Consider the following 14,378-nt stretch of genomic DNA (forward strand, 5'->3'; position numbering starts at 1 on the left):
AAGCCACTAATAAGTATGCAAAGAATAAAGAGAAAGAAATCCAAATATATCACTAAAGAAAATGAGAACACATGAAAGAAAGATTAAGAAAGGACCAAAAAAATCTTCAGAAATGACCATAAAACAAATAATAAAATGACAAGAAATACATATCAATAATTATTTTGAATGTAAGTGACTATATGCTCCCATAAAAAGACATAGGGAGTCAGAATGAATTTTTAAAAAGACCATCTATATGCTGCCTACAAGAGACTCATTTTAGACCTAAAGACACCTTCAGATTGAAAGTGAGGGGATTAGACAAACATTTATCACAGAAATGGATGTCAAAAGAAAGCCAGGATAGCAATATTTATATCAGACAATAAGGACTTCAAAATAAAGACTGTAAAAACAGACAAGAAGGACACTATATAATAAAGGGTACAATCCAACAAGAAGTTATAACAATTATAAATATTTATGCACTCAACATGAAAACACCCAAATACATAAAACAGTTAATAATAAACATAAAGGCACTAATTGATAATAATACAATAATAGTAGTGGACTTAAACACCTCACTTACATCAATGGACAGATCATCTAAACACATCAACAAGGAAACAATGGCTTTGATTTACACACTTTTGAACAGATATATTTAACAGAAATATTCAAAACATTGTATCCTAAAACAGCAGAATACACATCCTTTTCAAGGGCACATGGAACATGCTCCATAATAGATCACATATTAGCCCACAAAACAAACCTTAACAAATTTAAGAAGATCGAAGTCATACCATGAATCTTTTCTGACCATGATGCTATGAAACTGGAAATCAACCACAAAAAAAAATCTGGAAAGACCACAAATACATGCTACTAAACAATGAATGGGTTGACCAGGAAATCAAAGAAATAAAAGTACATGAAAACACAATGGTCCGAAACTTCTGGGATGCAGCAAAAGGGTCCTAAGAGGGAAATTTATTGCAATACAGGCCTATGTCAAGAAGAAAAATTTCAAACAACCTAACCTTACATCTAAAGGAGAAATAAAAATTACAAACAGAACCCAAAACCAGCAGAAGGAAGAATAAAGATTAGATCAGAAATAAATGATTAGAAACAAACAAAAAACAGAACAAATCAATGAAACCAGGAGCTGATTCTTTGAAAAAATCAACAGAATTGATAAACTTCTAGCCAGACTTATCAAGAAAAAAAAAGAAAGGACTCAAATAAACAAAATCACAAATGATAGAGGAGAAACCACTACCACCACCACTGAAATAAACAATCTTAACAGAATATTATGAAAAACTACATGCCAACAAATTGGACAACCTAGAAGAAAGGGATAAATTGCTAGAAACATATAAACTACCAAAACTTAAACGGGAGGAAAGAGAAAATTATAACAGACTGATAACAAGCAAAGAAATTAAGTCAATAATCAGAAAAATCCCAACAAACAAAAGCACAGGACCAGACGGCTTCACTGGCAGATTCTACCAGATATTTAAAGAAGATTTAACACCTATTATTCATAAACTATTCCAAAATATAGAAAAAGGAAGGAAAGCTTCAAAATCCATTCTATGAGGCCAGCATTACTCTAACACCAAAATGAGATAAAGACAACACTAAAAAAGAGAACTACAGGCCAATATCCCTGATGAGCATGGATGCAAAAATCCTCAACAAAATACTAGCAAACTGAATTCAACAATATGTTTTACAAAAAATCATCCACCATGATTGAGCTGAATTTATTCCTGGGTTGCAAAGGTGGTTCAGTATTCATAAAACAACCAACGTGATACATCTGATTAATAAGAAAAAGGATAAGAAACATATGATCATTACAATAGATGCAAAAAGAGCATTTGACAAAGTACAACATCCATTCATGATAAAAACCTCAACAAAATAGGCTTAGAGGGAACATACCTCAATATAATAAAGGCCATCTATGAAAAACCCACTAACATCATCCTTAATGAGGAAAAACTGAAAGCTCTTCCCTGAGGATCAGGAACAAGACAAGGATGTTCACTATCACCACTTTATTCAACATGGTACTGGAATTCCTACCCACAGCAATCAGACAACAAAGAAATAAAAGGAATCCAAATTCATAAAGAAGTAAAACCTTCACTATTTGCAGATTACATGATTCTCTATACAGAAAACCCTAAAGATTAAACCAAGAAATTTCTAGAACTTATAAACAAATTCAGTAAAGTTGCAGGATACAAAACCTAGAGAAATCTGTTGAATTTCTATACACCAAAAATGAAGCAGCAGAAAGAAATTAATAAAACAATCCCATTTATAATTGTACCTAAAATAGTAAGATACCTAGTGATAAACCTAACCAAAGAGGTGAAAGACATATACTCTGAAAACTATAAAACACTGATGAAAGAAACTGAAGATGACACAAAAGAATGGAAAGACATTCTATGCTTATGAGTTGGAATAACAAATACTGTTAAAATGTTCATACTATCCACAGCAATCTACAGATTTAATGCAATTCTTATCAAAATACCAACAGTATTTTTCACGGAACTAGAACAAATCACCCTAAAATCTGTATGGAAGCACAAAAGACCCCAAATAGCCAAAGCAACCTTCATAAAGAAAAGCAAAGCTGGAGGCATCACAAGTGCAGACTTCAAGTTATATTACAAAGCTATAAGGTCAATTAATTTTTGACAAAGCAGGAAAGAATATCTAATGTATAAAAGACAGTCTCTTCAACAAATGGTGTTGTGAAAACTAGATAGCAACATGCAAAGCAATGAAACTGTACCACTATATTACACCATACACAAAAATAAATTCAAAATAGATTAAAGACCTAAATGTGAGACCCAAAATCATAAAAATTCTAGAAGAGAGGACAGGCAATAACCTCTCTGACTTCAGCCTTAGCAACTTTTTTCTAGATATGTCTCCTGAGGCAGGGGAAACAAAAGCAACATTAAACTATTGGGACTTCATCAAAATAAAAGATTTCTGCATAGCAAAAGAAACAATCAACAAAACTAAAAGGCAATCTACAGAATGGGAGAAGACATTTGCAAATGACATATCTGATAAAGGGTTAGTATACAAAAAATATAAAGAACTTATAAAATGCAACCTCTCCTGCAAATAATCCAATTTTAAAAACCTAAAAAATCCAAATAAGACATGAATAGACATTTCTCCAAATGAGACATACAGATGGCCAACAAGACATATTAAAAGATAATCATCATCACTTACCATCAGGGAAATGCAATTCAAAACTACAACGTAGTATCACCTCATACCTGTCAGAATGGCTAAAATCAACAACACAAAAAACAACAGGTGTTGGCTAGAACATGGAGAAAGGGGGACACTGTTGCACTATTGGTGGGAATGTAAACTGTGCAGCAAATGTGGAACACAGTATGGAGTTTCCTCAAAAAGTTAAAAATAGAACTACCCTATGATCCAGCAATTGCATTACAGCATATTTACCCAAAGAATACAAAAACACTAATTCAAAGGGATACCTACACCTATACTTATGTTTATAGCAGCACTATTTACAGTAGCTGAGATATAGAAGTAACCCAGGTGCCCATCAGTTGATGAACAGATAAAGAAGATGTGGTGTATATATAATGGAATATTATTCAGCCATAAAAAAAGAATGAAATCTTCCCATTTTCAATGATATGGATAGAGCTAAAGAGTATAACACTAAGTGAAATAAGACATTCAGAGAAAGACAAATACCATATGATTTCATTCATATGTGGATTTTATAAAACATAACAAGCAAGGGGGGAAAGAAAGAGAGAGAGAGAAATCAAGAAACAGACTCTTAATTATAGAGAAGAAACTGATGGTTATCAAAAGGGAGGTGGGCCAGGGTATGGATGAAATAGGCAATGGGGATTAAAGAATACACTTAGTATGATGAGCACTGAGTAATGTACAGAATTGTTGAATCACTAGGTTGTACACCTGAAACCAATATAACACTGTATGTTAACTATACTAGAACTAAATTAAAACATTAATTAAAAAAAGAAAAAGAAGCAAGTGTGAATGGCTGTAGGTTTTGTGTTTTGGAAGGATATGAAGAGAAATTAAGCTGAGCTAAACACAGGAAAGTAAAGTTAATCTGTAATGTTTTATTTATTTAAATATATCTGAAGCAGATATGACAAAATGCTAACACTCATTCATTCTGAGCAGTATATATGCAGTTATTTGGTCGTTGTTTTAGATTCTTCTTTGAGTTTCTAAATTTTTTAGATCCTTCAAAATTAAAAAATAAGACAGAAACAACAAAATAAACTTGTAAATGATAAATTTATAATAATAAATTTGAACAAAATGGAGAAATAGAAATTAATACTGTAAATAGCAATTTGTCTGTATACAAGCCATAATAAATTAGCAGAAATAATGATAGAAAAATCCCCTTCAAAAAATTAAAAGCATAACATAAATGTTACTATTGTACAGTCTATACAGATAAACATATAAAGGGTCAGATTCCACACAGCTAGTAAGTATAAGAGGTACTGAAGTAATAAAAATTATTTTAAAGCTACAATAATATTTAAACTTTGTAACTAGGACAGAAAGAGTCAGTCTACAAAATATGGAAAATACATAAATCCCAAAGAGAATCAATCTATCTATATCTATATATAGATATATGACAATTTATACATATTAAATGTGACATCACAGAATAGTGGGAAATAATTATTCAATATTTGTTATTGTGAAAAAATGGAAAGGGAAAACAGTTTAGAAGATTACCTCACACCATACACCAGAAACTCCAGAAATATTAAACAACTAAACATAAGCAATAAAAATGGGACAAAATCCACTTAAGCACTTATCTAATTTGGGTGGAGAAAAACTTCTTACATGTGAGTTCATCAGAAAAAAATACAAATAGAAAGATATATATAATTACATAAACGTTAATTTGTGCATAAAAGTTCATTTAAAACAGAAACTTCCACATATGCCACAGAAGAAATGCTTAGTGTCTATTAAATGTATATGTTATCTATACAAATGAATAAGAAACATAGAAGTTCTCAATAGAAAAATGTATACAGGTCATGAATATATGTTCATAGGAAGGAGGCAAAAGTGACTGAGAAACACGAGAAAGTATTCATGCTCAGCATAATAAAAGAAACAAATTAAAACAGCAAAGATATCATTTGCCTCTACCATACTGGCAGATTTTTTAAAAATGACAATAGCCAGTACTGATAAAGGTATATGAGCAGAAATTGTCCATCTTATACAGTGAGACAACTTCACACATATATCAAGAGCCTTTAAAAATTTAATCCTTAGGTCCAATAATGACTCTTATAAAAACTCATCTTAAGAAAACCATTCACTCAACAAATATCTAGTAAGGATCTACAATGTGTCATACATTGCCATAGGTACTAGTAGATGCAATAGTGAATACAAAACAAAGAAAAATCTCTGTGCTCAAGGTGCTTACATTTTAATACGAGGATCTGGACAACAAATTAATAAAATACCTTGGCTATTAGGTTATGATGCAGACCAAGGAGAAAAAAATAAAGCAAGGAAAGAGAAAAGTGAGTGTTAGAGAAGGGTTTACATTTTTTTTTTTTTAATTTTTTTTTCAACGTTTATTTATTTTGGGGACAGAGAGAGACAGAGCATGAACGGGGGAGGGGCAGAGAGAGAGGGAGACACAGAATCGGAAACAGGCTCCAGGCTCTGAGCCATCAGCCCAGAGCCCGACGCGGGGCTCGAACTCAGGGACCGCGAGATCGTGACCTGGCTGAAGTCGGACGCTTAACCGACTGCGCCACCCAGGCGCCCCAAGGGTTTACATTTTTATGGATAGTTGTTATAGGAGACCGTACCAAGGTAACATTTGCATTAAGACTTAAAAGAGTGAGGTAAAAAGAAGCTAAGATTTATGTATAAAGGGCTATTCATGATAACTTATGATTGGCAATAATTTAAATGGTCAATATGGGATTTGTTAAATAATCATAGTAGGTACAAATTATGCAACTGAAAATTATGAAGCCATTAAAAATTGTTTGAAGGCTGGTGAATTACATGGTAAAATGGTCACAGTATAAAACCAATGGAGAAGCCAAATATAAAATAGTACATATATGATATGATCCCAATTATGCAAACATGGGAACACATCTGGAAGGAAGCAGAGCAAATTGTCTTTGGACTAGGTATTTACAGGTGATAAGTGTTTTCTCTCCATTTTTAAAATTTTCTATTATGAGGCTGTTTCATTTTTATGAATAGAAAGAAATTAGAAGTAGATATGACAGTCTTAAAGTTGATTAATAAATGTACAAAATTTTTAAATGGTGGTGCCAATCAACCATGCCTAGAGTACTGGGTCCAGGTTTGGACATTATGTATTAAGGGTGATACTGAAAACTTAAGCATCTCCTATAGAGGATACTAAAAATGTATGTCATATGAGCTCAAGAACTGGCAGTATATGGACTAGAGAAAAGATAAAAAGAAGAAAAAACTATCTTTAAACTTTTAAATGGATAATTACAGGGAATGGAAATAGAAATTAGTCAGCATTACTATTGTTCCGAGGAGCAACCAATGGGTTGGTTTCAGAAGATAGATTTCACGTCAATATGAAGAAGTACTTGCTAACAATCACAGTTATCAGGTGGTATTAACCAACCTTTCTGGCAACTATTCACACTGAAAATAGATGACCATATGTATTGGTTGATAAGATTGCTGTTATATGATTGGTAAGGACCCTGCTATTTCTGAGCTCCTCTTATACTATTTAAAAGAGTTATTTTATGCTATGATCACTTACATAATTCCACCCCCACCTATCTCCCCTTCCCTTCCCTTCAAAAAAAATCTATGTAATACTTGATTCCTTTTAGGAAATTATTTTTAAACAGAAAAGAGTACCCTTCAAAATATACATCCTGGAGATTTTTATTCTTCCTTCTGTGTAGAGTGAAGAGACATTTTGTACAAATATCAATACCTTTAAAATCATATTTTAAGTATAAAAAATATTTTTCTATTACCGACCAATATTTCCCTTGGCCATATATCTTCCCCCTAGGAAGAGACTGTCCAGACCACTCCATTTCAGAAGATGAGATAATCACCTTGCCTCTACTCCATAGTATCCTGCACCATTTTCTTTTCAGTGCCCTTATTCATTTTAAAACCAAAAGTGGTGAAAATATCACCCAGTACTCAGAGTTACTACAGATTTTAGAACACAGTCAGTTCTTTTCTTAGCTTTTATGGCAGTGATGATTTCAGCAATCTTAGTAATAGAATAAGGAAAGGGCATTCCTGTGATCTCTTCCAAGCCCTATGAATACTTTCACCAAAATTAGCAACCTTCAGAATTCCATATAAAATCCTTAGTGTTGCTTAAATAAATGACTGGCCTGAAATATCAAGGACTGGACCATGAGAGTGTAGTAAAGAACAGAGCATAAACTATAGAACTTTACTGCTAGTAGGGTCTTTATAAATCATCTGGATGTAGTCCAACCGTACTCATTTTACAGCGATGGAAAAAGAAGTTCAAATAAGTAATTTGTCACAGGAAACTGTAAGCATCCAAACCCAGAGTAGAATCTAGACCAGGTTATCTGAAATCTCATTATTATCTGAAATATTTTTAATATCTAATTCTTCATATTTTTTTTCTTATCAAGCATCTTTTTCTAACCTGTTGAATTGAGAGTATAAAGAAGATCTGGAAAGAGTGCTGACTCATTGAGAATTTCAGTTAAGCAATATAACGTATAACCTGGTTTCAAGTAATCCTGTGCTTTTGTGGACTTGAGGCTGGAGGGAATCTTACCTTTCCTTACAGCACTATTATCTGCCAAACAACAGCAAAATGAATATGAGCATCCAGTCTTAACAGTTAGTAAGCACCGTGAGCATCATAGTGGGGAGGACTATTAGAATCTGGGTGTTATTTATCAGTACAAAATTCTACTGAAAAGTCTAATAATCTTGGCGACACATTCCTTCTTTATTATTATTATTATTATTATTATTATTTTTAATGTTTTATTTATTTATGAGGAAGAAAGACAGAGCATGAGAGGGGTAGCAGCAGAGAGAGAGGGAGACACAGAATCCAAAGCAGGCTCCAGGCTCTGATGCAGTGCAGAACTCTGACGCAGTGCTTGAACTCATGAACTGCGAGATCATGACCTGAGCTGAAGTCGGATGCTTAACCAACTAAGTCACCCAGGTGCCCCCTGACCACATATTCCTTCTTAAAGCAGTATATTTTCCTCTATACACCTATCACAATGTACAACTATATAATTTAATAGTTTGTAGAATAAGGGCTATCTCACTACCTAAACCACAGGCCCCAAAGTGGCAACAATCATGTTTATTTTGCGCATCATTATATTCTCCATGTTCAGTGAATGGTATGTATTCAATAAATATTTATCCAACCAATGGATGAGGCCTCTCCTCTCTTGGCTCTTTCATAATACTGTATTCTCCTAATGTTCCTTCCACATATCTGCCCTCTCCTCTGTAGCCTTTGTTTTTTTATTTTTGTTTTCCCATATCGTACAGCATAAGCATTACCCTGAGAAGAGATCTCTGGATCTCTTCTTTCTACTTCAAGTATTTCCTCTATATCAATGATTCTCAAAACAGTTGACTTCTTTTGAGAGCTCCAATTCCACATTTCTTTCAACTGTACCTAGTACATTTTGCTAGACTGTGTGACCTCAGTCAAATCAAGTCACTCCCATCTCAAGATCAATTAGCTCATCCATAAAATGAGGGAGTTGCCTCTCTACTGCATATAGGAGAATGTTCTAATTCTCCAAGCTAGCATTTAATATCATTTACAGTCAAGCTTTCTACGGATGTTGCCAAATACTTCTCACATACTTTTACCATATGTTTTACTCCAACACAACTGAGATCCTCACTGTTCCTAATACATGTCCTCTACTTTTCTGGCATGTTCCTAGAACACCTTTCCCATCCCCCAAACTCTGCATCTCCAAAGTTTGCCTAATCTTTGAAGTGCAATTCAAACACCACTTCTGGGAAGGTGTCTTTGATCTCCTTGATCTCCTTTGCCTCTCTTTAATGTGTGTGGATTTCATCCTCCTAGTATTATAGTTGTTTATTTATTCTCTCTCTTACTTGACCCTGTCATCTTGGAGGGCAAGGGCTATTCCTAAATCAGCCTGTATCCCACATTGCCTTTGGTTCATAGCACTTAGTAACCTTATACTGAATTGATTCAGTTTAGGTTATATCAGTCATCCTGCTTAAAAAGCCTTTAATCAGTCCCTGCATATCTGGAAAATCCTTACAATGTCCCACTTCGACCACACCAGCTTTTGTTCAATTTGTCAAATTCACTATGCATCTCAGGGCTCTCATGCATGTTCTTTTCTTCATCTACAAAACTGCTCCAACCCCATAATCCCAACCCACCCCTATGTTTCTACACACCCTTAATATTACTTCATCAAGGAAGCTTTTCTTAAACCCCAAGCTAGATCAGTTTTTTCTCTTATATACCTTCATAACCCCACCTTCATACTTTTCCTTCATAGCATTTATTAGTAACTGAAATAACAGTTGTGTGAGTATCTGATTTATGGCTACTTCACCATCAAACTGTAAGCTCCAAGTAAGCAAGGGCCTTGTTTGTTTTCTCACCCTTGTATCATCTGCATTGTGCTTAATCACATCACTGAACAAATAACCGTTGAACCCACTGAATTAATGAACAAGTGGTTTAAAGGTAAAGACTTGGGACTTAGAGTGCACAAAATCTTTGCCTGGCTTGATATAATTCCTTTAAAGTAAAATTGGGATGCCAGGTAAACTGGCCTTATAGCCACCATTAGAAATTTATACAATAGGATAAACAATGTTTCCCCAGTTCTGGAAGGAAACCAAAATTTCCTTTCTTTAATGAATGTATAGCTCCAAAAGGCATAACTAACACCAAGTGCCTTGCTCATCCACTTAACATTTATTAAAAACCTACTCTATACCACACACTAGGCTAGTGGCTGATAGTACAATAAACTGGAGTGACACAGCCCTCTACTTGCTCGGAATATATAGTCTCAGAGTGGCATTTATGGAAGCTTTTTAAAAAAAAATCCTTTTTGACAGTCACAGCATCTAAGTAATGCTACTTTGTAAGGATATTGAGGTCTCCATCAAAGGAGACATTTAACCTGAGGGTGAAAGTGGTAGCGGAGTCACACAGCAGAAGCGTGCTGGGCCCATAACCTCAGGGTGAAAAATAATTTGGCAAAAATGATTTAGAAATTGTAACTGGGCCCAATCTGGGCCTCTTAAATTAGCAGTAGCCTAGACCAGTGCTGTTCAAAGTGTGATCTGCTGATCAATGCCTGTCTGCAAACTTTTATTGCCAAGCAGCAATGACCTAGGTGCAGAAATTGAGAATAAGTATTTATAAAATATTATAGAAATTTAAAGATAATTCTTATGTTTGTTGAATCTACTAATAAAAATGTGAGCTTATATTTTGTTTCTCTTTTCTTTCATATTCTAATAACCCATAATGTATTTTACTAAAGTAGCAGTCTGTCATGGATTGGAAAATTTTTAAAAACTGGTCTTTCAACAAGGTAGTTTGAAAACCACTGGAACAGCAGATTCAGGCTTACATGGCAGTTTGTCAATATGGAAAATCTCAGGTTGTACCCCAGACCCTCTGAGTTAGAATTAGCATTTTAACAAGATCTGCAGGAGATTCATTTGCACATAAAAGTTTGAGAAACACTGCCCTGGATGATTTCTGAAGCCCTTAGAACCCTGACATTTTATAATTTACTTCAGATAGAGAAATATAGAGCTGAAAGACCTTTGGTGATACAATCCACCTCATCATTTTTAGATGGAAAAACTGAGGTCCATGGAGAGGGACTCATGTGTCCAAGGCAATTGGCAAATTAGCAGAGCTAGGAATAGAACTCAAGTTTCCTAACACCCAGATCAGTTTTAGAACACTAGATGCTCACTCCTATTCCACCCAATCCCACTCTGTAGGATTCCATCAGTGATGTCATTGTTTCTGAAATACTTTCTGATACAAGAATTTATTCTTCTACCTTCTATATATTGTGTGGACCTTGAATCTCCACTATTTCAAGTGTCTCCTTTTTGATAATTGCTCTTAACCCCTGTTCTCAAATCTTCCCATATGCCTATTGTTTGGCTGCTATTTGGACATTCTGGGGCTTCAGAAGGACTAGTACTAAACTGATTTTTGGTCTTTAGGGAAAAAAGAGAGATTCTTTATTCCCATGAGTCCACTTGATACCAAATAGCAAGCTTTTCCAAGGAAGAGAGCATACACTATGAAGGCTGCTTTAGAAAGCTCAGTGTTCTCACTGTGTGGCTGACAACAGAATGGGATACTGGGCCATATTAATAAAAGTCTAGCTTCCAAAATGAGGCAAATGATGATCCTTTAGTTGCAGTCTTATCAGATCTGAGGCCTGAGGGAAGAGGTATGATTGCTGTCTTCAACTAAGAAGAAGCAAATTTGTTGCAGCTAGTCCCAAAGAACCTATGAATACAAGTTACAGGGAGACAGACCCTGGCTTATAATGGGAGCTACATTCTGGCAATCAGAATTATTCAAAGATAAAAAAGAAGCCATCTAATGAGCTTTCTGTCACTGCAGGGAGATCAAATAGAAATAAGTCAATGAATTGAATGCTTAGGAAAAATTCAAGAACTTGGTGGAGAAGCAAAGCTTAATGATCTTCCAGTTCCAAGGTTTTAATAATCTAAAAATTTCAGGACAAGGTGACTCTAAGCTCTCAGAAAATAAGGGCAAGATCTGGTCCTGGAAAAAGCAGTCTTTTGCTGAATGTGAGATGGATGAGGCTACAACAGTGGAAAAGTGAAGTCTTTCCAGGTATCCTTTTCAAAGGAAAGCAGGCTGGCCAAGGAAAACCTCTTAGGCAGCTCCTCCAGGAAACCCAGGTGAGAGTTCCTCAATGACCAGCCACTATGCCCCACTCTAAGTTCCTGTTACTCTACACAAAGGTTAGGCTACTACTTTCCTTTTTTTTTTTTTCCACCAAGCAGTACCCTTCCTACCACACGTCCACTTGCCTAACCGACAAAGGTGCAAAATTTTCCCCAAGGAGGCAGTAGGGCTTAATGGTCAAGACCAAGCATTTTGGAACCAGGTTGCCTGTGTTTTAATCCCCAGCTGGGACATTTAATTACTCCATAACCTCGGACACATTATTCAACCTGTGCTTCAGTTTCCTCATCAGTAAACCAAGGATAATAGTAGTATCTGCTTCATAGTGTTGATATAAGAATACACATTAGACCCTAAGCCTAAGATCCAAAACATACCAAGCACTCAGCAATGTTAGCAATTAGTATGTTGATGTAATAATTGCTACCAAGGGCATGGCAGTGTTGCTAACTGAAAAAGCTCCCATCAAGCAACTAGACCCCTTCTCCTAGCAGTTCAGAGGGGATATATTACAAGACCTTCAGCCAGTCCTTGCATAGCTCCAGACATCCAGAACCTGCTGATCCTCAATAAACCATACATTTCACACCAGGAATTCTGGCTTCTCACCCTGCTCTAAATCCAAAAGCCACCCCTCCCCCAGTTCTCCTGCCTATACCATCCTCAGCCACAATTAGAGAAGCAGCAAACTGGGAAGGCAATTCCAGACAAACCATCAGGTGTTTCTTCCCTCTCAAGGACACTGCTGGACTTAATACCATGATACCTGCCAGTGGGATGGGGTAGGGTATCTAAATCCCTGGTCTGGCATATCTGCTTTACTACCTAGGATGGAGAGACGGCAAGCAATGGGGCTCCCCACTGGGAAGCAAGAAAAGCCTCCCAAGTTTGTTAAGGAACTCAGGCCCAACCCCACAATGAACCCCTTAAAGGAAGGGGGGAGGTCTCAACCTGCTTTCAAAGGAAGCAGTTATTTACAACTTTCTACTCACTTGCATCTGTGAAAGGTAATAGGGAGATGGAGAAAAGGGCTGCATGGTATTCTCCCTCTTTCTCAATTCCAGCAATGAGAAACAGCTGCAGAGAAAGAGTTAAAGGAGGAAGGAAGCTCCAGCCATTACCCCATCCCCGTGCCTTGGGCTGTCTGGGGGGTCATGACAGTGCTGTCTGCTCTGGCTAAGGGACACTGGGTGGCTTTCTGCAGCAGCTGCCAGGCCCCCCAAGCAATTTGCAAGGTCAAGGCTGACCTGTTTCCAAAAAGGAACAAAACAATTCACTGACAATGAAGCAAATCGCGCATACACCACATCGCAACCCCCCTCCCCAAATCAGGTTTTACCCCAGTGCCTCCCTGCCCAGATGCCAACTCTGGGCTTCCACCAGACCCACTGGGGAACCCAGGATAGCATCACAGCTGCAGAGCATGTCTCAGCCTCCCCGGCCAACCCAAGGAGACTCTCAGTACGGGGGAGAGATGCTATCGCTAAAGGAGACCTGAGCTTGGGGGAGGGGGAAGGAGGGACATCTGTGTTCCTTACCAAGCGCCACAATCACTTCCCCGAAGCGGAGAGAAGAGAAGAATGAATGAATTGAAACAAGTTGGAGGTTGAGTCCTCACGGAGCTCGGCTTCCTCTTCTCTTTCTCTGGGTCTTTCTCCTGGTCCCTCTCTCGTCTCTCTGGTTTGCTCGCTAGCTTGCGCGCGCTCACGCTCTCCCTCTCCCTCCCTCTCCTCCCCCTCTCCCTCTCTCTCTCTCTTTCTCCCGCCTCTCCCTATCTCTTCTCTATTCCCTCCTCCCCTCCCCCTTTGCTGGCTTTAGATTCACCATTGCCTAGTGCTGAGCACGCGGCTGTGCCAGGGCTCCGAATACAGTGCTGCAAGGCTTTGGATCTGCGGTTGTTTCAAGAAAGACTAAAGTAGTATTTTATTATTTAATGTTTCAAGCAGAAAAAATAGAGGGAAGCTCAGAAGAAAGGGTAGGAGCAGAGGAACCAAGGGGAAGAGAAAGAGAACAAAATGGTAAGAGCAATGAATAGGAGGATAAAGGAAGTATGGATTACCATGCTGATGTGTAATGCTTGCTAGCTGCTCCAAGACGGAAAATAAATGGTCTGTCTCCCTTATATCCCTATGGGTGTGCCTTCTTAGCTTAGGCTCCAAATAAAGGTTTCACAATCCTGTCTGTTCACATTCCATCTCTGAGGACAATAACAGCTAAACAAAATTACATCAAAGAGGTTGTCATGCCCCCTCCACTCAAAAGAAAGGGTTCAGCCACATTGATCCCCTAATGACCTAACTGCCACCTC

The 14,378-nt window shown here is 36.9% G+C and overlaps 1 protein-coding gene across 1 annotated transcript in view; it reads right to left on the minus strand.

Annotated features, from left to right (window-relative positions):
- The window catches only part of GABRA3 (gamma-aminobutyric acid type A receptor subunit alpha3), a 337,898-nt gene extending 324,113 nt beyond the window's left edge, over window positions 1-13,785 (minus strand). The window contains exon 1 of the mRNA XM_045471027.1: window positions 13,609-13,785. The gene's annotated coding sequence lies outside the window, so the exon portion shown is untranslated. The remainder of the gene's footprint in view (window positions 1-13,608) is intronic.
- Between the last annotated feature and the right edge of the window lie 593 nt (window positions 13,786-14,378).

The sequence above is a fragment of the Leopardus geoffroyi genome, chromosome X (assembly GCF_018350155.1).
Source record: "Leopardus geoffroyi isolate Oge1 chromosome X, O.geoffroyi_Oge1_pat1.0, whole genome shotgun sequence".
NCBI classification, from domain to species: Eukaryota; Metazoa; Chordata; class Mammalia; order Carnivora; family Felidae; genus Leopardus; species Leopardus geoffroyi.